The sequence below is a fragment of the Thalassophryne amazonica genome, chromosome 20, assembly GCF_902500255.1.
Source record: "Thalassophryne amazonica chromosome 20, fThaAma1.1, whole genome shotgun sequence".
Lineage (NCBI taxonomy): Eukaryota > Metazoa > Chordata > Actinopteri > Batrachoidiformes > Batrachoididae > Thalassophryne > Thalassophryne amazonica.
In genome coordinates this window covers 30,637,678-30,660,189 of record NC_047122.1, presented here as the reverse complement: position 1 = coordinate 30,660,189, position 22,512 = coordinate 30,637,678, and the positions used below count along the sequence as shown (strand labels likewise).

The following is a 22,512-nucleotide window of genomic DNA, read 5'->3' as shown; positions in this document are numbered from 1 at the left end:
TTTCTGACAGACATGGCGCCACATCATTCAAGGGGCGCTACTTTTACCAAACTGATTTGGTGTGATGCAGTGCAGTCTGATACAATTCTCTGTTTAATGCAGACATTTATTTTCTATGATAAATTTGAATAAAACAACAGTGCTTACTTTCAAATACATATTTCATGAAAAAACTGGTTTTACTACTCTGCTGCAGCATTGGTGCAGCAGCAGAGTAGTTAAAACCTGTATGTATTTGAAAAAAAACAGGTTTTTATGACTATGCTGCAGCACATTGGTGCTGCTTCCGCTCACCTTTTGTTCACCACTGGGGGCAGCACCATATAAATTAGTATAGAAGAAGGCCAGAAGAAGCTAGCTGTGGTTAACATCTTAGCATAGCATACATTTCTATGTTTTGACATCCGTTTTTGTTGTTTTTATTGTTGATCTCCTCGTTTTCGTCCTTAGTTTGTTCCGTTTCAAGTCCATTGTGAATCAGAGATGTGGATTCATTCAGCTCAGTGGTTAAATGTTTAGTAAGGTGGAAGCAATGTAGTGCACACTTCTGTCCAGTTGGTGGAGGTAAAGCACAAACAGGATGCCAACTGCTAATAAAGTTACCAAAAGAAGAATGCAGTAGAAGACAACTGGATAAGTTGGTTCCACTCCTCCAGCCAAGGAAAAGGAGTCGGTATCGGGTTATTTGGTCACGTGACATTTAGTCAGGATTCTGACATTTTGTTGATTGGCTGAGACATGCCGCTCTCTGATTGGCTGCAGCCTTTGTTTACAATGTTTCAAAATCAAAATGGCGTCAATGCAAGGAGGATGGTAAGTTGGTAGCACGCCTCAAACCTCCAAATGTTTTCGGTTGCCGTGCGAATTCCAGACACACAAAGCAAATACCTGGTTTCCATTTTGGTTTGACAGGGGTGAGATAAACTCCCACCCCGACATTTGCGACATTTTGCATCTAGTTTGTCTCACTTTTCAAGTCTTTTGGTTATTGTTCACATTTTCCGCAGTTACACCACAGCCAATCATAGAGCATGGCGTGATAGCCAGTAGTGGCCAACGTATCAGATGGACCAATCACAGCCATGTTTTCAAAAACACGCTACCAGTCTCTTTGCACAAGAGACTGTGGTACCAGTGCTAACAACTGGAAAACAAACAAAAATCTGCAGACACTACAAGGAGTGAAGTGACATCCTTTTGAAAAAAGATTTTTGTGGATTTGAAGTGAAGCAGAGCATTGATATGTTTCTGAAACTAGCCGCCACACTGCTGGTGAGCTAAGAACCATTGAATAAAATACTGGCCATCAACCTTGTTGACAAGTCACTTACAAAACAGACTACAGAGGGACTGAGGAGAGACTTATTCCGATCAGTCCAAAGATGTTTCCACTGGAAGAGATATAGATGTTTGAAGCTGGATCAGGACATCCCAACTATTTCCAGCCTGTGAAAAATGATGTGTTAATAAGCATGACATTTCCCAGCTAACATAGGACAGATGTGTTCTATTCAAATGGAAAATGTTGGCAAAACTCATTTTGATCCGAACAAAAATCGCACCACAAATGTACCCGAGCAAACTGAAAAGCTCCATTAACGCTAATGAGTTTGAAAATGATTAATATGCAAATTACTTGCTTGAATTATTCACCTCTGTGTGTAATGGAGAGATCAAAATGTCATACCAGGTAGTACAAAAAAGATGAAAAACATGAAATTCTGAGTGCAAAATGTTTTCGGCGGCGGTATGCCAGGCGATAAGGGAGGCCCGCGGGAGCTAAGCTAAGCTAGCAGACATGCCAGCCAGAACAGGCTGTAACTCTATCAGTAACATCTCCTGACACCATAAAGGCCTCTTCAGCCGTGCAGAGCGTCGTGGTGAGTGCGGCCCCGTGTCAGCTGCTAAACACATCCCCGAATGTGACGGCGAGAGAGGCGAGGGTGAAGAAAAGAGAGTGGAAGAGTGAGCAAAAAGTAAGAAATTGATAGGGAGGAGGAGGAGGGGGAGGGATGGGGGGGGGGTGTTGGGGGGGTTCCGCTTCCCTGCTCTGTTCTGCCCTAATGCTGACACTCATTGGAACTGTCAGTCGCAAACCTGCTGCTGCACAACACACACAAACACACACACACACACACACACAAACTGACTGAGACAGACTTAAGCTCACGCTCACCTGAGCTCAAATTAACAAAGACCCACATGTGCATGAATACACTGGCACATGTGCCTTATACAGTGTGTACACACCTGCCATCACATCCACAAACGTGCACGCACACAGAAGACAGTTGCACACCAGAGAGAACAGTTCATGCTACGCTTGTGAGCTGAATAAAAATTTCACTGGTCTAGAAAATAGCGGTAAACCCAGACGACTTTGGTCAGCGTTTCCACACGGATGAGCACCAAACAGAGGAAGAAGGATGAGGAAAAGCAGGCTTAGGTGTGTAGGTGTGTGTGTGTGTGTGCACGTTCTGGAGCAATGCAGTTTTTACTTTGTAAATTTACTCCAGATGATTCAGCACACATAGGAACTGTGGATTAATTACTATGTTTAGATAATAGTGTGCAACACATATTTATCATCACAATGACTTGTTTTTAATGTAATAGCTGTGTAAATATCAATGCAGCATTGGGCTGAAATCTAAGCAGATGTGTCTTCGCATGAATGGAGGAAGAGCGATTGTGCGTTTGCATGGCCTGAGCGAGTTAAAAGCCAGATGCCTCTGCCACCTTGCGCTCATCTCGAGGTAGCCTGCAGCAGGCTTGATGCACGTCTGGGACCAAATATAAAAAGAATTACTCTGAAATACCAGGAGTTGAGGTGGGAATGTTTGCCATCCCTTCCACACTGGCAGACGGATGAGGTCCATCAGGATCAAAACCTCAAGACACAAAAACAGCTTCTTTCCGTCCACAGCTAGATTAATTAAATAATGCCAGAAACCCCATTTACCCTGTCCCCCCCCCACACTCCCACAAAGTACAGATTGATCATCCCTGCACTGAAAGGTACTGTACATCTTCATGCCTTTGCACAGCCCCATTCCACTATGTTATATTTATTTTACAGTGAACATAGTTATTCCTATTTGCTTATTTGTCTATTTGACTCCTTTACTTTACTTTACAGAAATATTTTTTTTTTATTGTCGTTTACACACCAATGACACCAGATCAAATTCCTTGTATGTGAGAACTTACTTGGCAATAAATTCGATTCCGATTCTGACACGTCGTAATGAGCCCATTGAACCAAGCATGGCAGTGCTGAGGTGGCTCCTGGAAAAAAAGAATAAATTATAGAACGCAATGCTAAAGTGCCCTCGACCGTATGAGCATAAAATAGGGAACGTCACATATAGTTTCACTTGGCCAACTCATGCAGTAGCGCCAATATACTGCCCTGGTGGACAAACCCCAACATAAAATGTGACCTTTTTATTTTGAAAGTAGGCCAGAGAGGTCAGCTACCTTCAATGTCCTGCAAGTTCATTATCCTGAGATTATATCCTGTAAATATAATGATGCAACAACTGAGAGAATGGATGTAATGAATGAAAGAGTGTGTTGAAAGAATGTGACCTTTTGACCACTTAAAATTGGTCACAGTTAGCTATATTTGAATATATCCAAGGTCTGTGTCCCAAGAATGTTCCCTGTGAATTTGAAGACTCTGGCAGTAATAGGACTGGACTTATGCTGAGCACAGACAGATGGATGGATGGACAGATGGACAGACAAACACAAAGCCTTCGCAATACCCTATGGCCATATTTTGACCTTGGATAAAAATAAAATAAGTACTTCTCCTGACTTTTGCCCACTTACAACAGAATTATATTTGTCTACCTTTGTTTTGGTTTTGTTTGTTTGTTTGTTTGTTTGGGGGGAGAGGGGTTGCTGATCCCATAAATGAAACTAAAAACTGTGGTCACACCCAGACCATGGGTTTTGTGATCTGTTAAACGGAAGCAGCTTCGATTTTACACATATTGTATACGATTCCTGCTTCATGCACAATTCGACCACATTCTTACTATGTGTGAAGAGGCCCTATCATTTAGTTGAAGATACAAGCAGTAAATCTGGTGTACACTTCTAACAAGTCATTTTCTTTTTTTAAAAAAAAAAGCTGTTAGCCACATGAAAATAAGGTTATTCATTTTTGTTTTTGTTTTGTTTTTGTTTTTTTTTGGGGGGGGGGGGGGGTTGCTGATCCCACAAATGATCCAATCTATAACTAAAAACTGTGGTCAGATCCGGACTGTGATTTTTTTGATCTATTAAACACCTAATTATTTGACAGACTTGAGAAGAATGGATTGGAATGTAAAGTCTACTGTAATTAAAAAGGGACTGATTCTGTACTCTAACAAAAATGGCATGTGAAGTTCCTCAGGGATCAGTTCTTGGTCCTCATTTAGTTTTGACATCTTTCATTTGGCAAAAATTATTCAAGAAAACAGTTTGTCACCATAATCATGCAGATGACAACTAAATAACACAGTGATAAACAAATGACTACAGCCATTTGCACTCAACACGTTACTGAGTAAATGTCTGAAAAATCTTCCCCAAAAATCATGTTGGACATCTTGACAGAATTCTTAATTCTGATGTAATTTTAGCTGCCACATCAAAATACTTATAAGAAAAACACTCCTGCTCCTCTGAATTTAAATATATAAGAAAAGGAACCAAATCAGTCCAAGTTGCTGCACTTACTTTCTGTTAAATAGAGAATATAATTTAAAATCCTGCTACTGATTCATAAAGACATAAATGGTTCAGGACCAAAATGCATTTCAGACGTGTCCCGGTGTTAGAAACCCTCTGAGCTCACCGGGTCCCGGTCTACATTGGTCTCAGCATCATGAGTAAACACGGGGTAGCAGCTTTTGGTTTTTGTACAGAAATAATTTAGAATAAACTTTTAGTAACCTGGTTTTTGTCTCATTTCATATATATCAAGGCTGAAAACTTTCCTGTTCAGAGCCATATCTGTTTATATGTACTGCACCGCTTTTACTTTTTAAAACTTGTGAAATATTTTTCCCATGTGGCTGTTCACCGCATTGCGTGACGTTTACACATTTGTCGTTTCCGACGCCGCCTTCAATTTGTCACATTAAATTACAGCGTCGCCACACAGACGTAATCAGTATTGTTGGAAATATGCATCTTTATTTAGTCACAGTTTCTACAACATTTGTTAGACATGGTTGTCAAGCACCATTACCAAAAGAAATTCATGTCCCAGGAGACAATCATTTCAAAATGTGCCTGCGTCTTTGCTGCTGCAATGAGTCAGGTTTCTCACAGGAAACATTAAAGCACCTGCAAACTTGGGTTCACATTTTCAGAATTGCTTTTTTGCATAAAATGTGCAAAGGAAAAGTAAACATTATTATCATTCACTAAGATTCCAACACTTCATTGCCCGTTTTTTCAACAAAATTGATTTGCTACAATATGTAATTATGTATTGAGGTGGCAAATGAAAAACAAAAAATAAAGGTAGTCATTTATTTCCAACTCACTCCTTTGCTGAAACATGAATGCCTCTCTCTGTCTCTCTCTCTCTCTCTCTCTCTCGCTCTCTCTCTGTCTCTCTCTCTCTCCCCCTCTCCCTCTTCCTCTCATGTTCCTTAAAACCAGGCTTGATATGAAATCAGCTGCCTCGTCTCATCTCAGATCCAATTTAATGTCTCTGTATGGTGCAGCACCTGCCTATCTACTCCAGTGATTCTTTCCATTAGCTAACAAATGCCCTCCATTATACAGTATAAAACCACTGGAACACCCAAATATATATGCAAATTTTTTTACTCAATGCCCAGACGCTGGGTCCAGGATAGCAACCACCCAGGTAGGAAACTGATCCATCTTCACCTCTCAAACATAGCCATCTATCTGCTGCAGCCAGGTGAAACCTGGGCATAGTGTTGGCCTTCTGCAGCTGCTGGGATCCTCAACCCAGCTAACAATTTGACGTTGCCGGAATGTTGCACAGAAGTTGCAATGACGTTGTAGCAACGTGAATTTGTAGACCCACCACAATGTTGCTGCAACGTTGTCAGCAACGTTGCTGACAACATTGTAGCAATGTTGTGGGGAGTCTACAAATTCACGTTGCTACAACGTTGTCAGCAACCTTCCAGCAACGTTGCATTTACGTTGTGTGTTACCTGGGAACACTGAGGCCCAGAAGAACACACCACATGGCCAAAATGTTACAGCAGACGTTCCTTCACAAGTGCAGCAGATAAGTGTAAGGGCCCCTTCACACATAGTATGAATAAGTACCATTCTGGGCAAATCACGGAGGATCACAAAAACATCGAGCCGACGGGCAGGCATGCATGATCCCGCTGCGCTGGTATCATGCACATGATGGTGTCATGTGAGACACATGCACCACATGTGTTGCTTTGCAACTCCACACTCGTGAGGGCACTTAGACAAATTTCACATCCAGCTCGAAAGTGATCGCCTGCTGACTGTTGCCATGTTAATAGCGCAAATGGCCACACATTTTCTAAGTGACAAGCGAGCAGTGTTAGATGTTCGCGTGTGCCACCTGGAATTTGGCCGACACCTGCCGTGAGAGGGGTCAAATGGGCTCTCACAGGGCACACTCTGTCTTTCAGCCGCTGGTGTGCGCAAATAGTTGTAGCAACAGGTGTGCGAGACGTTGGAAGCAGCTTCGATTTTACACATATTGTATACGATTCCTGCTTCATGCACAATTCGACCACATTCTTACTATGTGTGAAGAGGCCCTATCATTTAGTTGAAGATACAAGCAGTAAATCTGGTGTACACTTCTAACAAGTCATTTTCTTTTTTTAAAAAAAAAAGCTGTTAGCCACATGAAAATAAGGTTATTCATTTTTGTTTTTGTTTTGTTTTTGTTTTTTTTTGGGGGGGGGGGGGTTGCTGATCCCACAAATGATCCAATCTATAACTAAAAACTGTGGTCAGATCCGGACTGTGATTTTTTTGATCTATTAAACACCTAATTATCCGACAGACTTGAGAACTGGATTGGAAGGTAAAGTCTATTGTATTTAAAAAGGGACTGATTCTGTATTCTGTAACAAAAATGCCATGTGAAGTTCCTCAGGGTCAGTTCTTGGTCCTCATTTAGTTTTGATATCTTTCAACTGGCACAAATTATTCAACAAAAACAGTTTGTCACTATAATTATGGGTGGTATAATGTTGAAGTCTTTGTTTCATCTGTTCAACAGTCAATTTCAATTTATTTCATTTACATAGAACCAAATCACAACAAAGTTGCCTCAAGGTGCTTCACACAAGTAAGGTCTAACCTTGTCAACCACCAGTCTATTCTGGAAGTTTTGAGTCTTCATGCATTGATATGGGAGAAAGGCAAACTCCATCACAGAGAATCTCTCTCTGTGTGCTATCCTTACTTGCCATCTTACTTGCCATCTTTTAAAAATGGCAGCCATCTTGAAAATTGAAATGGCTATCAGCTTTTTTGCAAAATGCAGACCAAGAAGTAATTGTGCCAGATTTGGTTCTTATATCACAAAATTAACAATACTTAACAACAATTATGATATGCATTTATCTGCTGGACTACACAATGCAAATGATACTCTTGTTAGGTTCTGCCCTGTCTTCCCCTCTGTTTTCCCTGTCTCTGTGTTCAGTGTCTGTGTGCTGGGCTGGGCGTGGCTTAAATTGTTTCTACTCTGCCTCAACCTAATCAATCTCCACCTGCTCCTCATCTTCACTGATTGCTTCCACCTCAAGCTACAGCATTTAGTAAACCCAGTCTCACTCTCCATTCATCGCCAGTTCATTGTTGTAACCACCGTGGTAACTATTTGGCCAGCCTGAACTTTCGAAGCTTGGTTGTATGCAATATTTTTGTTGCTCCTTGGTTGTAACCCCTGTGTTTTTTCTCTCTTTTTTTTTTTTTTCTCGAGCCCAGCCATGCTCACCAGTCCTGTCTGCTCTGCTCAGCTTAATGTTTGTCCTTCCCTGCTTACCATGTGGAAACCCTGTACTTTTCGAAATAAACTCCTTGTTGAACTTATATCTGTTTGGAGTCTGTTGTGTGGGTTGTGTTTCTGTTTGGAGTCTGTGCTTAACAACTCTTTATCTATGTCTCCCAAAGCAACTGTTCATTTGGCACAAAGTCATTTCAGTGGTACCCAAGAATCCTCCAAAGAGACCTTGTAGCAAAGACATCTGTTCCTGTAAATGAGCCATTTGCATGTTTTTGATACTTTCTGTGCAGATGCATTTCTTCACCAGAAAATATCTCATTTGATTATGCCATCTATAATCTATCAACCATAGTGATCCTTCACATTCTTTCCCCTCTTACAATCAATTTTGTGTTTTTCTCTTTCTTTTCTTCCTTTGAATCCCAAAAGTGAAATATGTGCTTTCTTGTTGTTGTCTGTCATATCCATGTGGTGTCTCTGGAATTTGCTTTGCAACAGAATGCATACAAAACTACGTGACCCCAGCCTTACTTTCATGTCATAGCAATGAGGGATTTTCCAATAATATATGCAGCATTCTGAGCAGTTTTGGTTTAAATCTGCTCAAATCAGCCAATTCTGCCAAAGTACATGGTATTATTTGCTATACCTTTGGTGAATGATCCTGTAAGTATCATTTGTTGTATTTGTCAACACATTTGAGGGATTTGCCACTCAGAATGGGTCACAATGGTGAAGTTCTATATAAGGCTGTATGACATTTTGCAGTCTAAGTATATGGACTATCAACAGGTGTGAACAAGCAGCCTGCTTGCAAATTTTGAGTTGCCTAGAGTATGCAACAGCTAACTGTGGCCAGAGAAACATTAACAGGTTTAGATATGCAGATTTGAAAATCAAAGATGCTTATTTTTAATGACCTCATGGTCCACCTGCAGTACTTTCAAAGCCCACCAGTGGCCTGTAGCCCACACTTTTGGAATCATTGCATTTAATCAGTATATTAATCAGCATTTTGGTGTTTTGTTTTGTTTTGTTTTATGTGTGACCAGTGTGAATATTTAATATTTGCTGGCTCACAGTTTGTCTTCACCCACCTCAAAATTTAACAGCAGCCCATGTTCATTAATTTTTGAGTAATCCTCCAAAAACTGCTACCAGAAGAAAGTTTCAGCAGCAGTAATACACACAGAGACGAGTGTCAAGCTTGAGTGAAACTCTCACATGCACACACCCTGAGCACGCACACCTCGTTCTCCGGCTTTGATCCGAAGGAGACGTCGCTACGTTATATGAATAAACCAATAAGCAGCAAAAAAGTGAAACAGATGGGAAAGGAAAGGCACTGGCAGAGTGAGGACAGAGAGGAACAGAGAGAATATAGAGTTGTTGGAGATTCCTGACATCACTCATCTCCATCAGTTTTCAAAGGCGAGACAGCTGGACAGACTGCTTATGCAGCAATACCCTTCTGTGTCCATCTTTCTCTCTCTTTCTGTCTGCCGCCTGCCTCTCCTCCACCCTCGTTGCTTACTCACACCTCCTCCGCTGCTTTGGACATCTCTCGCCTCCCTCTCTGTTCCACAGCTTGTCTCTTTGTCTGTTTTCCTCCCCCTTTCTCCTCCTCCCTGTGTCCTCACCTCCACATCTCTCTCAGTATGGCCTTCTTCTACTTCGTTCCCCCATCCTTCCTCCATCTCACTTTCTTGTCTTAGAATGTCACTTATTTCTCTCTTTTCATATAAACATGTCTGTCTTTTTTCTCTTTTTTGTGCACTGCCAAGGAATTGCATGTTGTCACATTCCTCTGGGGATGAGACCTGATCATCACACCTACATCTCCACCCTTATGTTGTTTAAAACTGAATGTTTTTCCACAGTGACTGGACTGCAAAACCTGCCAACAACCTCTGGTGGGAGATAAACCCAGCGTGCATGTACTGATGGTGCCAGAGGAAACCCATGCACACAAGTGGAGAACAGGTAAAACCCACACCGAAAGGGACTTTGTTGCATCCAAAACCGCAATCTTAAGGCCACTCATGAATCTTGCTGGTATGAAATGAATGTACAAGTCAAGTGCTATATATGCTATAAGGCCGTTTGCATTGATGCTTATCCCTGGATTCCATAGCGTGAAGCAGATGAGAGTCTATGACTCTTCCTGGACAGAACGCCAGTCCAGCAGAGGCCGGTACCCATTTTACAGCTGGGACAATGTTGATAAAGTGTCTTCTGGACATGAACATATAGATTGATTTCTAATCCAACAAATCCGCAAATCTGATTGGTTAATCGCATGAGATTTCAGACTGTATAATAACGGAGTAACAGTGGCATTATACGAGGTCTGTTAGAAAAGTATCCAACCTTTTTATTTTTTTCAAAAACCATATGGATTTGAATCAAGTGATTGCATCAGCCACGTTGGAAATGATCTGGTTGTTTCAGTGGGGTTTGAGCCTGTCGATCGGCGCTCGGAGCGCGGCGCGCTCTCAGACGCTGTGGCCCGTCCTTAAAGCGGCAGTAACACTCCTTAATCTGTGTAATCCCCACAAAATCGTCCCTGAAAGCCATATTAATTTTCCAAACGGTGTCCACCTGGAGGTCTCTCACAGTTTCTGGAAAAAAATTGATGCAGCAAAGCTCCAGATCATTCAGACATTTATTCGCAATAAAAAACGACGAGTATTAATGTGGATTCTGATACAGAATAACTGTTTCACATTTGATGGATTTTCATGTTTGATGGATTACGCCACGCCCTGACCGCTGTTGGAGCAACGCTGCCTCATGGTAAGCCTCGCCGACCGAAACGACTACAGAAAAATAAATGGTGCAAACGATGGAATTGGATTAGAATGGGAATAACCCTGTTGTGACTGATGATTTGTGGACGTTCATGCTGTTATACAGTCGCAAATATCCGTTTTACGGGCTCCGCTAGCACGTGCCAGTAAAACCCCATTTTTAAAGCTCAATTTGTGACCGTATAACCAGCATGAACGTCCACAAATCATCAGACACAACAGGGTTATTCCCTAAATATATTTATTCATTTTCTGCCACTTATCAGATACAGGATCCAGTAGCAGCTGATGAAGCAGTTCAATCTACACTTCCCTGTCTTCTCTTTCCAAGGGATCCCAAGGTTTTTCCAAGACAGCTGGGAAATACAATCCCTCCAGCGTGTCCTGGATCTTCCCTAGGGCCTCCTCTCAGTTGGACACTTCAAAGACCTCCCTAGAGACATTATACCCACTAGATGCCAGAGCCACCTCAGCTGGCTCCTTTCATTATGAAGGAGCAGAGGCTCTACTCAGAGTCCCTCCCAGATATGGAGGCGTCTCACCCTGTCCATGAGTGTAAACCCAGATACTTGACAGCAGGACCTCGTTTCCACCATATCTGCAACCTTGGTCTTTTAGTCATTACCCAAGACTCATGACCATAGGCGACGATTGGCAAGTCGACTAGTAAATTGAAAGCTTCTTGTTCTGAAACACCTAATCACTCTTTGGCAACTGACTTGAAATGTCTCAGTGGATAGCAGCATCATCCTAAAACTATAAGGTAAGAGGCAAACTGTATAATCTGTCTTCGTAAAAGGTTTATTTACATTTAGAGAGGTAAACATGGGCATGTTTACTACCAGAGGGACCCTTCTCAGTGTTACCAGAAATTCCTAATGACATTTTCAACTGTTCAGTGGTGACAAAAAGCTGTTTACTCTGAGTGTCTATGATTGCCCCAGCCAATAACATTAATTAGCCAGTTTGCCCTCAGAGGTGTTTGCATTCTAAATCAATAACGCAGCAGTTAAACTCAGTTTTGTTCTGAGTAGAATAGCTAACCTCAAAACATCTAAAAGTAAAGCCTAGGTTGAAAAATGTCAGCATTCGCCTTTAATGCTGTTGGTGCACTTGTGCACTTTTTGGTGTGCTTGTTGTCCCCGCTGCCTGTGTGTGTTTGTGTGTGTGTGTGTGTGTGGCAACACATAACAGCACGATATCTTTGCAGAGGCATTCATTTCCACAGCCCTAATTAAGACACAAGCGTATGTCAGGTCAGATGTGATCAAATCCGCCGTCCGCGCTGCTCTGCGATTTGTTACCTCGCACATGCTGATTTCACATAAACCGACTCAGACATGTCAATTCTTTACCCTGTGTCACTTACCCGTGTTGTAAGTGAAGGTATGCTGACAGAACAGAATGCATTATCATTACCCCGCGTCCTCCAGCTCCATTATGTAAATACGCGGCTCCTCTGGCTCATCGTTTAATGCAAGCGTGTCTGTTTGCACGTGTAGCTTTGAGGTTCATTTTGTCTTGTCATTGTGGATTTGTCGTAAATCCACCTGCAGTACATTTGTCCGTGCTGCTGCGTGTGCATGTTTGTGTGTCGGTGCATGACTGTATCCTGCACACAAGGACATCTGGAACAATTACAGAGGACAGAGGAAGTCAACAACAACTAAAACTGTTGATGACTCCCATTAGAGACGTGTGGCATATGCCAAGTTACTGTATCTGATTACCCGCTCTAAAAAGCTCACTTAAACCTTCTCCCGTGTTGTTCTGTCCGCTTGATTTTGTGTTTTCATCCCGGAGACACACAACTCCCAGCGCTGCTGAGAATCCTGTTGTTCCCCTCACTGTGTCGCTCGTTCCATCTTGCCTTCTTTCTCTTCGCCTCAGTACAAAGACATTCTACGCAGCTGCAAGAGTTTTTAATGACGGCAGCTTTGGGTAAAAACGGCCGGACTCGGGGGACCGCTTGTTTGGAAATAATTATCTCTTACAGCTGGCACAGATAGCGGGCGAAAAAAAAAGAAATGAATAAAGAGGAGCAATGTGTGGTGCAGAAATTACAAGAAGGGAAGAAACAAGTGGAAGCTTCATCTGACTGCAGGCTGAGAAAAATATCTTTATTATTAATGTCCAGATTTTATAGCGATGGAATTTCATGTCCTTCAGTTCCAAAAGTTTTAAAAGGACAAGCTCATATTAAAACATGGCAATCAATCAAGTCTCTGAGTGCTGTATCCACATCTGAAGATTGCTTTTGATGATTGCATCTCATGCCCCCCCCATGCCCCCAAAAACAAATGACGGTGAATTAGGCAGTGACTAGTACACTAGAAATACGAGGTCTGTGATGAAAAAAGCGGTCCTTTTTATTTTTTTCCAAAAATAAATGGATTTGATTCATATGTTTTTACGTCAGACAAGCTTGAACCCTCGTGCGCATGCGTGAGTTTTTTCACGCGTGTCGGTGACGTCATTCGCCTGTGGGCAGGCCTTGAGTGAGGAGTGCTCCACCCCGCCCGTCGGAATCTCTTTGTCTGAATAGCCGCTGTGGACGGCGCGCGTTGCTTTATCAACATTTTTTCTGGACCTGTGAGGGATATCCGAGTGGACACTATTCGAGAAATTAAGCTGGTTTTCGGTGAAAAGTTTAACGGCTGATGAGAGATTACGGGGTGTTTCTGTCACTGTAAGGACTTCCCACGGAGCGGGACGTCGCGCAGCGCTTCCAGGCGCCGTCGTCGGCCTGTTTCGACCTGAAAACATTCTAATTTAAGGCTTAATTCACCCAGGACATCGTGAGAGAACAGAGAAGATTCAGAAGCGGCCGGCATGAGGACTTTATGCGGACATTCCACTGTTTAAGGACATTTTGTAATGAAAGACGTGCGAAAAATTCGCCGAGTTGTTTCCGTGATGACTCGGCGAATCTGTGTGCGCCGCGACAGAAAAAACACCTCCGTGTTGAAAACCATTTGTAAAATTCAGGTGGCTTTTGATGGCTTTCAACAAGTGAGTAACTGAGAAATTGTTTAACAGCTTGGGCATGTTCCAACTTACCCATTAAGGTTTCCAACGGAGGTGTTTTTCCTGTCGCGACCCCCCGCGGTCGGGTCCGGCCCGACATGCGACTCTGCCCGCACGTTCTTTCATTACAAAATGTCCGTTAACAATGGAATGTCCAAATAAACTCCTCATGCCGACTTCTTCTGAAAGTTTTCTGTTCTCTGACGACTTCCTGGGTCAACAGAGCCTGAAATGTGGAAGTTTTCAACTTGAAATGGCGAGACGCTGCTGCCTCGAAGCGCAGATCGCCGTCAGGTGCCGTGGGCCGTCCTTACGGCGACACTACAGACCAAAATCTCTCATCAGCCATTAAAATTTTTACCGAAAACCAGCTGAATTTATCGAATGGTGTCCACTCAGTTGTGCCTTACAGTTTTTATCAAACAAAGCAGCAGTCTCTGAGCCATTCCTAAACAATGAAAAAACGACGAGAGGGTGGGCCACTCCTCATTCAAAGACTGCTCACAGGCGAATAACATAACCGACAGGCGTGAAAAAACTCTCGCATGCCCACGAGGGTTTAAGCATGTCTGATGTTATCACACGTGATTCAAATCCATATGGTTTTTGAAAAAAATAATAAGGTCCGTTACTTTTATCACAGACCTCGTAGCAACACAATAATGCCAGCAACCTTCTTTGTAATTGTTGGTGCAACAATGTCTGAAGAAAAATGGCAGGTCTAGTACTTTTACATCCCACGAATAGTGCAGCAGTTAACTGAAACAATCGTGCAAATGGTGATACAAGCACCAACATTGGCACAAATACACCTTGGATATTACTGTTTTGAAAAAAATCAACTGGCCAGTTGAATTTTCAATAGGCAGCCAGATAGGGGTCAACTGAAGAATTACACAGGAGTCAAAATTAAAAATGCTCATATCATTTTGAAAACTACACCACATTACTTGTCTGATCGTAAAGATTCCAAAAAGGTATAGTTTGGACTATCTATGACTGAATGATCAGGAGTTATGGGGTAGAAACAGCAGAAATGGTGACAAAGGTCAGTTTCAGTTTGTACAGGGGTCAAAAGTTAAAGTTCCTTCAATTTTGGTAAAAAGTGATGCAAATTATTGGTTGAGCTAATAGGATTAATTAATGGAATAGTTTTGATTGTGTTGGATGTTTGGTCTCCAAAGTAAAGGTCAAACAAGGTCAACATCCATTGGATTATATGACATGACACATATGTTACCTTGTAACATGATAACTAAGCATGAAACATGGCCAAACTATTCCTTTTTAAAACTCTGTTACCTCAAATAATAATTTGATTTTTTTTTTTTACCAAAATTGAAGCAACTTTAACTTTTCACCCCTGTACAAACTGACACTGACCTTTGTTACCATTTTTGCTTTTTTTGTCCCATAACTCCTGATCATTCAGTCACAGATAGTCCAAACTATACCTTTTTGGAATCTTCACAATCAGACAAATAATGTGGTGTAGTTTTCAAAATGATTTGAGCATTTTTAATTTTGACCCCTGTGTAATTCTTCAATTGACCCCTACCTGGCTGCCTATTGAAAATTCAAGTGGCCATTTGGTTTGTTCAAAAGAGTAATGTCTAAGGAGTATTTGTGCCAATTTTGGTGCTTGTATCACCATTTGCATGATTTTGCTCTAAATATTCTCTTAGCCGCTGCACTAAAGAAGGACAAGGGTTCAAAGTCCACTCCCTGCATCTAATTCTTTGTGCATCTAGACTTGCCTCAGAAACACCATGCAGAGCTGCTGTGGAAATCCAAAAGAAATTAGGATGCTAGTTTATAATCAACCCTGCAACATGCTCAAATGAAATAAAACCAATATTATTCCATTTTAAAGTACAGAAAATGTACTTCCTTTTGAACAGTTTGTGGAAAAATGGATTTCTGCCATATTTGCTGTTTTAACATTTCCCATAATCCCCCTGGCTGCCCCCTGCGCTTCCCAGAATGCACCTTGAAAACAATGGCTAGCGAGGATGTGAATGACGTCAATTCAGCGAGTTCACGAGCGATTATGATAATGACACGTTCTGCCAAGTTGAGAGGGTTATCTAGAGGAGGTGTGGCACCTGTGATGAACTTCTGCTGTGCCCCGATGTTGTCTTGCTGTCCATACTTCATGAGGTTTGTTTACATTGTGCCCTAAACCATAACTCTGCTGAAACCGACCTCTCGCGTAAGTCACAGACAGCGACACGGCAAGAGATTCACAACTGCGAAACATACGTTGGTATGATTTGCAACAATCTGAATTAAAGAAGTGGGGATTAATTAGAAATCAAGCAGCAGCATGTGGCACGCTTCCTGTTAGCACATTTTACCCTGCTGACTTTAGTGTGTGTGTGTGTGTGTGTGTGTGTGTGTGTGTGTGTGTGTGTGTGTGTGTGTGTGTGTGTGTGTGTGTGTGTGTGTGTGTGTGTGTGTGTGTGTGTGTGTGTGTGTGTGTGTGTGTGTGTGCACGCTACATTAACTTTATCTATCGTGTGTTATTGCCCAGTACAAATACACCCGCAGCGCGTTGCATCGGCCCCCTGCTGCTGCTGCTGCTTCAACACACACACCTATGTAAACGTGAACACGCTGATGCAACCGCGTGCCAATATCAACACACGCTCCACCCATTTTGCCTCCTCCCTCTTCCCTCCCTTCATTTTCTCTTTCATCTCTCCTTCCATCTCGTCTTTCAGCACCGTTAGAATGCTGACGAAGCCAATAAAGAGCCTCCGGGGTGAGGCGGGGTCAACGCCGACATTTCATCTTTAGACAAAGGCGCCTTCAAACGCGCGGCATTGAGCAGAGGTCAGAGGGGAAGAACGGGAAGGGCCGCAAGCCAAGGGAAGACAGGGAAGAGCAGATGAAGGGGAGAAAAGAGAAAAAAGAGAGAGATGATATTAAAAAAAGCCAAGAATGAGAATGATTTGGGATCAGAGGCACAAGACGAGAACAGGTGAATAAGAAGATGACAAAAAACAACTACCTTTGTACACAAGTCTCTCTCCTTCTCTCTCTCTCTCTCCCTTTCGATCTCTCCGCCACAAATTTACGATAGCCGCGACCATGTGCCTCAGAGGCTCCTATATAAATCTAACTCATCACAGTTAAACCCAAGGGTACATCAAGGATAACGCTGTCCACGCACGGCAAACAAATCCCCCACCTGACATTCAGTCCCAAGATCTTATTCTTCTCAAATCCACTTTGTCAGATCATGAAGGTAATGTGGTTTATTCCCAGCGCCACATCTGTTTGAAATAATCTCCTTTAGAAATGTATCAGTGTCTTGAAATAACATAATGGGTGGGTTTCTATTACCCCCCAAATTACGCAATTTGTGAAATGAACGTAAAGTTCAACCAGCTCCTAGAGTATTTAGAATAATCCAGGGGTCCCTGTATTGATGTAGTCCTTCCTATTAGTTATAAAATCAATTTTCAAATCAATTTAAACCCCTACAACTCGGCCTGTGATCTACACACTTTGTTTAAAAAACAGTAATACTACCGTCTTTTAGTGCTAAATCAAATTTCATCCTTATCTGGCAGGAAATTCTCCTAGAGAAACAACTAAATAAAAAAAAATGGTGTAACCCTGGAAAAAGAGTGACAGAACGCTCTTTGAGAGACAAGAACACAGAGGTACCAAGGTTATTTAGTCTTAGCAAAGGAGCTAGATCAGACCAAGGAGGGAAGACAAAGTGGATTATGGGAACAGGAAAGATCAGTAGGTCTGATAAGCTTGTTGCCCTCTCCCTCAGAGCTGTATGTCCTCCACCACAGCTGCAAAATAACAAAGACAGGCCAGGGGTACTACCTTCAAATACCAGGCATTTTATCACAAAGAATTATCGAGTCATCTGCATACATGCACACATTGCTGACTCACACAAATATGCAATTGCAGATGCACATCCAGGCCACATGGATACACAATCATGCGCCTGCACGTCAACATAGTTAATCATGTCTCTGTGTTTGCAAAAGCACCTAAGGTCTCAGATTTAATCAAACCTCCTCCAGTTACATTGTCCCAATCCAGAGAGATTCTATCTCAAGTGCATGCATGCATGTTTTTCCCTGGAACAACTGAATGCTGGGACAAGCGCACCTGTAATTCAATTTGCCAACACAATTCACATAACTGCAAACACATGCACAACCACAGGTCTCACTCTCTGCTTCTTTCTGTCCTCCCATTCTTACCACCCCTACTCCCCTCGCCATGCAACGCTTACTTAAATTAGGCCCTCTAATAGAGAAGGAAGGGGAACACTGCCACACACGTGAAGGTGGATTACATTCTAAGCAATTAACCAGCTTTTGGAAGAAGAAGCTCCCACGGGGAACACCTCATCCCATCTAATGCAATTTCTCAGATGTTCATGCTGTAAATAAATAAATAAACTCCCCTCTATATGCTGTAATTAGTTTAGAATGGCAAAAATGGAATTACAACTGAACTGCAGGCATCGCGGAGACATTTGCATTGAGATGATGAAAAAAAGATGGAAGGTTTCTGTGAAATTTCACGTGCACAAGCGTATGATGATATAGGGATCAAGCTGTACACAAAAGGGTGAGATCTAATTGAGGAACTCAGCAATGATTGGCTACATCGCTCAAAGCAGCTGCACAATTACTGCTGATGGTATACGGTTAAACTGCACCAGAATGACTGCAATAACCTTTAAACAGTGCGCTTAATGGTATTTGTACACAACACGACTAAACATTTGCAGTTGGCTTCTGTTGTTCGGAAGGGGTGTAAATCTATACAATGTGTTGATGTCTACGTTAACTGAGAGTTTTCTGTCTTCATTAGGTCTGTATCAAACTGCACAATTACGGTTCTATTGCCTGGATAAATAGTCGTCGCGCATGTACCTGTACCCTGAAAATCAAACTATAATTGGTGCAATGATTGTCTGTTTGTTACCCTCCCAAATCCCATGGCTGGTTTCCACCAAACGTGGAATTTGGATGAAGACTGACCCCATAATTGCCCTTAAAGGATTTGTTTTGGTCATTGGGCCAAAGGTCAAAATTTTTAATTTGTTTTATTTTATTTTATTTTTTTCATCACTCTGATGCCAGCTAAACTTGGCACACATATGTAGCTGGGTTTTGAAATTACCAAGATGAGATCAGACTGACCAAAGGCCATGAACGGGGTCAAGGTCATTGGGCCAAAGGTCAAAATTTTTAATTTGTTTTATTTTATTTTATTTTTTTCATCACTCTGATGCCAGCTAAACTTGGCACACATATGTAGCTGGGTTTTGAAATTACCAAGATGAGATCAGACTGACCAAAGGCCATGAACGGGGTCAAGGTCATTGGGGTCAAAGGTCAAAATTAAAATTTACTACTGGGATTTACATCAAAATTGGCACACATATGAACGTGGGTTCTGGAATTGCCCAGGCGAGATGTAATTTACCCAATCACTGCGGTCAAGGTCAATGGGGACAAAGATCCAAATTTCAAATTTTTTCACTCCAGTTTGCACCAAACTTGGCAGGTGCATTCTGGAATTACTCAGGGGCTTTAAATTATTCACTCATTCATTTCTCCCACTTATCTGGCTCCGAGTCACAGTGGCAGCAGACCAAGCAGCTCATCCTGCACTTCCCTATCTTTGGCCAAGTCCAATTTCAATTTTCAGTTTATTTTCATAGCACCTAATCACAACAAAGTTGCCTCAAGGCGCTTCACACAAGTAAGGTCTAACCTTACCAACCCCAGAGCAAGCACACAGGTAGCAGTGGTAAGGAAAAGTAGTCAATGGTCAGTGGTCCTTTAACGCTTCCTGGCATTCCCAAGCCAGTTGGAAAGATTAGTCCCTCCAGCGTGTCCTGGGTGTTCTCTGGGGTCTCCTCCCAGTTGGACATGCCTGGAATACCTCCCTAGGGAAACGGCCAGGGGCCATCCTCACCAGATGCTTGAACCACCTCAAATGGCTCTTTTTGATGGCAGAGAAGCAGCTGCTCTACTCTGACTCCCTCTTAAAGTCCTCCTGCAGTCCCTCTGAAAGTCAGCCTTCTCACCCAGTGCATGAGTGTAAGCCCAGATACCAGTTTGGAGCGGGCTACACTTCAAATTAGTCAAAGGTCAGTCCTTGGGGCCAAGGTCATATCTGTTTATTGACCTCCTCCCAGGTCTTTTTGCTGACTCCTACCAAGCTTATTATATTACTAAAGGTTGACCCCAGAAATTGCACTTAAAGAAATGTGGTCAGCCACAGGTCAGCCATTATGGGAGAAGGTCAAGGACACTGGGTCAAGTGTTCGATTACTATAGCCCTTACTGTCTTCAGTTCATAAATTGTGGATTAGCTTTTTATTGTAAAATGTTTTTAGGCACATTTAATCTTTGCCCAGTTCTGTAAATCTGGAAAGAGTGACTGAAATCTATTCATTTGTGCACTAGACAGACATTACTGTTATATTGATTGACAAATTATGATTTTGTTTTGTATTTAAAAAAAAAAAATTGCAGTCATAAAACCACTTTTGAAAAAGTCCAACCTGGATGCATCTGTATTAAATAATTATAGACCAATATCAAATCTTCCATTCTTAGGAAATTATTGAAAAAGCAGTTTTCCAGCAAATTCATTACTTTATGACACAGAATAATATATTTAATGTATTTCAATCTGGATTTCGACCTAACCATAATACAGAGACGGTACTTATCAAAGTTCTCAACAACATTCACCTAAATAATGATGCGTCCAAAATCACTGTTTTGGTTTTGTTAGACCTCAGCGCAGCCTTTGATACTGTAGATCATAGCATATTGCTTGACAGATTAGAAAAGTGGGTAGGACTCACTGGTACTGTTTTAAATTGGTTCAAATCCTACCTTCAATACAGGGAGTATTATGTCTCAATTGGTGATTATAAATCAGATAAAACAAGGATAACATGTGGGGTTCCTCAAGGGTCCATTCTTGGGCCCCTTTTGTTTAATGTCTAAATGTTGCCCATAGCTAAAATTAAGGAACATTACAATAATTTGTATCATACATATGCAGATGATACTCAACTTTATATTTCAGTATCATCCCAAGACCTAAGTCCCCTACAATCATTAAATGAATGTATAAGTCATATCAATGAGTGGATGTGTCAGAACTTTCTTCAGCTTAATTCAAATAAGACTGAAGTGATAGTCTTCGGCCCCAAAAATGAAAGGTCAAAGGTTATGACTTACCTTGACTCTATCTCACTAACTGCCACAAACCAAGTCAGAAATCTCGGTGTCATTATTGATTCTGACCTAACATTTGACAATCACTTAAAAGCTATCACTAAGTCTGCTTATTACCATCTAAAAAATATAGCACGAATTAAACATCTACTGTCTCAACAAGATATCAGAAAACTTATTCATGCTTTCATTTTTAGCAGGCTTGATTATTGTAATGGTGTTTTCACAGGCCTTAGTAAAAAATCATTGGGACAGCTTCAGCAAATTCAAAACGCTGCAGCAAGAGTTCTTACAAATACCAGAAAATTCGATCACATTTCACCAGTCCTCAAAAATTTGCACTGGCTTCCTGTGAGTCATAGGAAAGATTTTAAAATATTATTGTTGGTATATAAAGCGTTAAATGGTCTTGCACCAAAGTATATACTAGATATGTTGATTCCTTGTGCGACGCCCAGAGTCCTCAGGTCATCTGGGACAGGTTTACTGTGTGTCCCTAGAATTCCAACTATACACAGTGAGGCAGCCTTTAGTTTTTATGGTCCTCATTTATGGAACAAACTACCTGAACATCTGAGGTCTGCCCAAACAGTTAGTCTATTTAAATCTGGGCTTAAGACATTGTTATTCAATGCTGCCTTTCTATAACTTATTAAATATTGTATTATTTTCTATATATATATATACATTTCCATTTATTGTAATTCAAATGTCTTGTTTTTAATGTTCTTAATCCTGTAATGTAAGGTGTTTTTGTTTTTAATCTTGTGAAGCACTTTGAGTTGCTTTGTGCATGAAAGGTGCTATATAAATAAATTTGCCTTTGCCTTTTAGTTCAAACTTTTTGCTTAAATGATGTTGAATATGTGATCCCCAGCATTTCATTTTCTTTGGTAATATTTTTTGTTGTTTTCTTTCATTATTTTTAAAGGTTGAGGTGGTTGTGAGGGCACGCAGTAAAAAAAAAATACACATGTATGCTTGAGTATATGAAAAAAAAAGATCCATTTTGTGCACATGCTATGCCTTAATTCCAATTCTTCAAAATCACCAATTTCCACCTCCAGTATGAATCAAAATATAAACATGGGAATTTTATCACTTTTTCCACAACAGTAAGGAAACTTAATTTATACATGAAGGTGGATTTTTATATTAAATCAGTGCAGAAATCATTGAAGAATGGGATTTTGGTAGAATAATACATCAAATCAAAAGCACATTTCTGGGTTTTATTGGCATTTGCTGTTAAATAGGTGGGAATTATGGAGAATCATCAAGGAATTTCCACGGTTGTTACTCTGTGGTGTCAGCCTAAGTGAATGAACGCAGATGTCTGCAGCAGCGATTACTGGTGATTTGATTTCTCACTGTCATATTTTCATTTGGCGAGGCGTTCACAGCTGGAGCTGGAGCTACGAGCCAATTTCACTTG

At 41.4% G+C, this 22,512-nt stretch overlaps 1 long non-coding RNA gene across 1 annotated transcript; it reads right to left on the bottom strand.

The window, feature by feature from the left end:
• Positions 1–2,138: 2,138 nt before the first annotated feature.
• Positions 2,139–19,859, bottom strand: LOC117502436. The gene is made up of 3 exons (XR_004558294.1): positions 19,765–19,859; positions 14,781–14,784; positions 2,139–2,149 (listed from the first exon to the last, which is right to left on the bottom strand). It is a non-coding gene; the product is annotated as an uncharacterized LOC117502436 (long non-coding RNA).
• Positions 19,860–22,512: the final 2,653 nt, after the last annotated feature.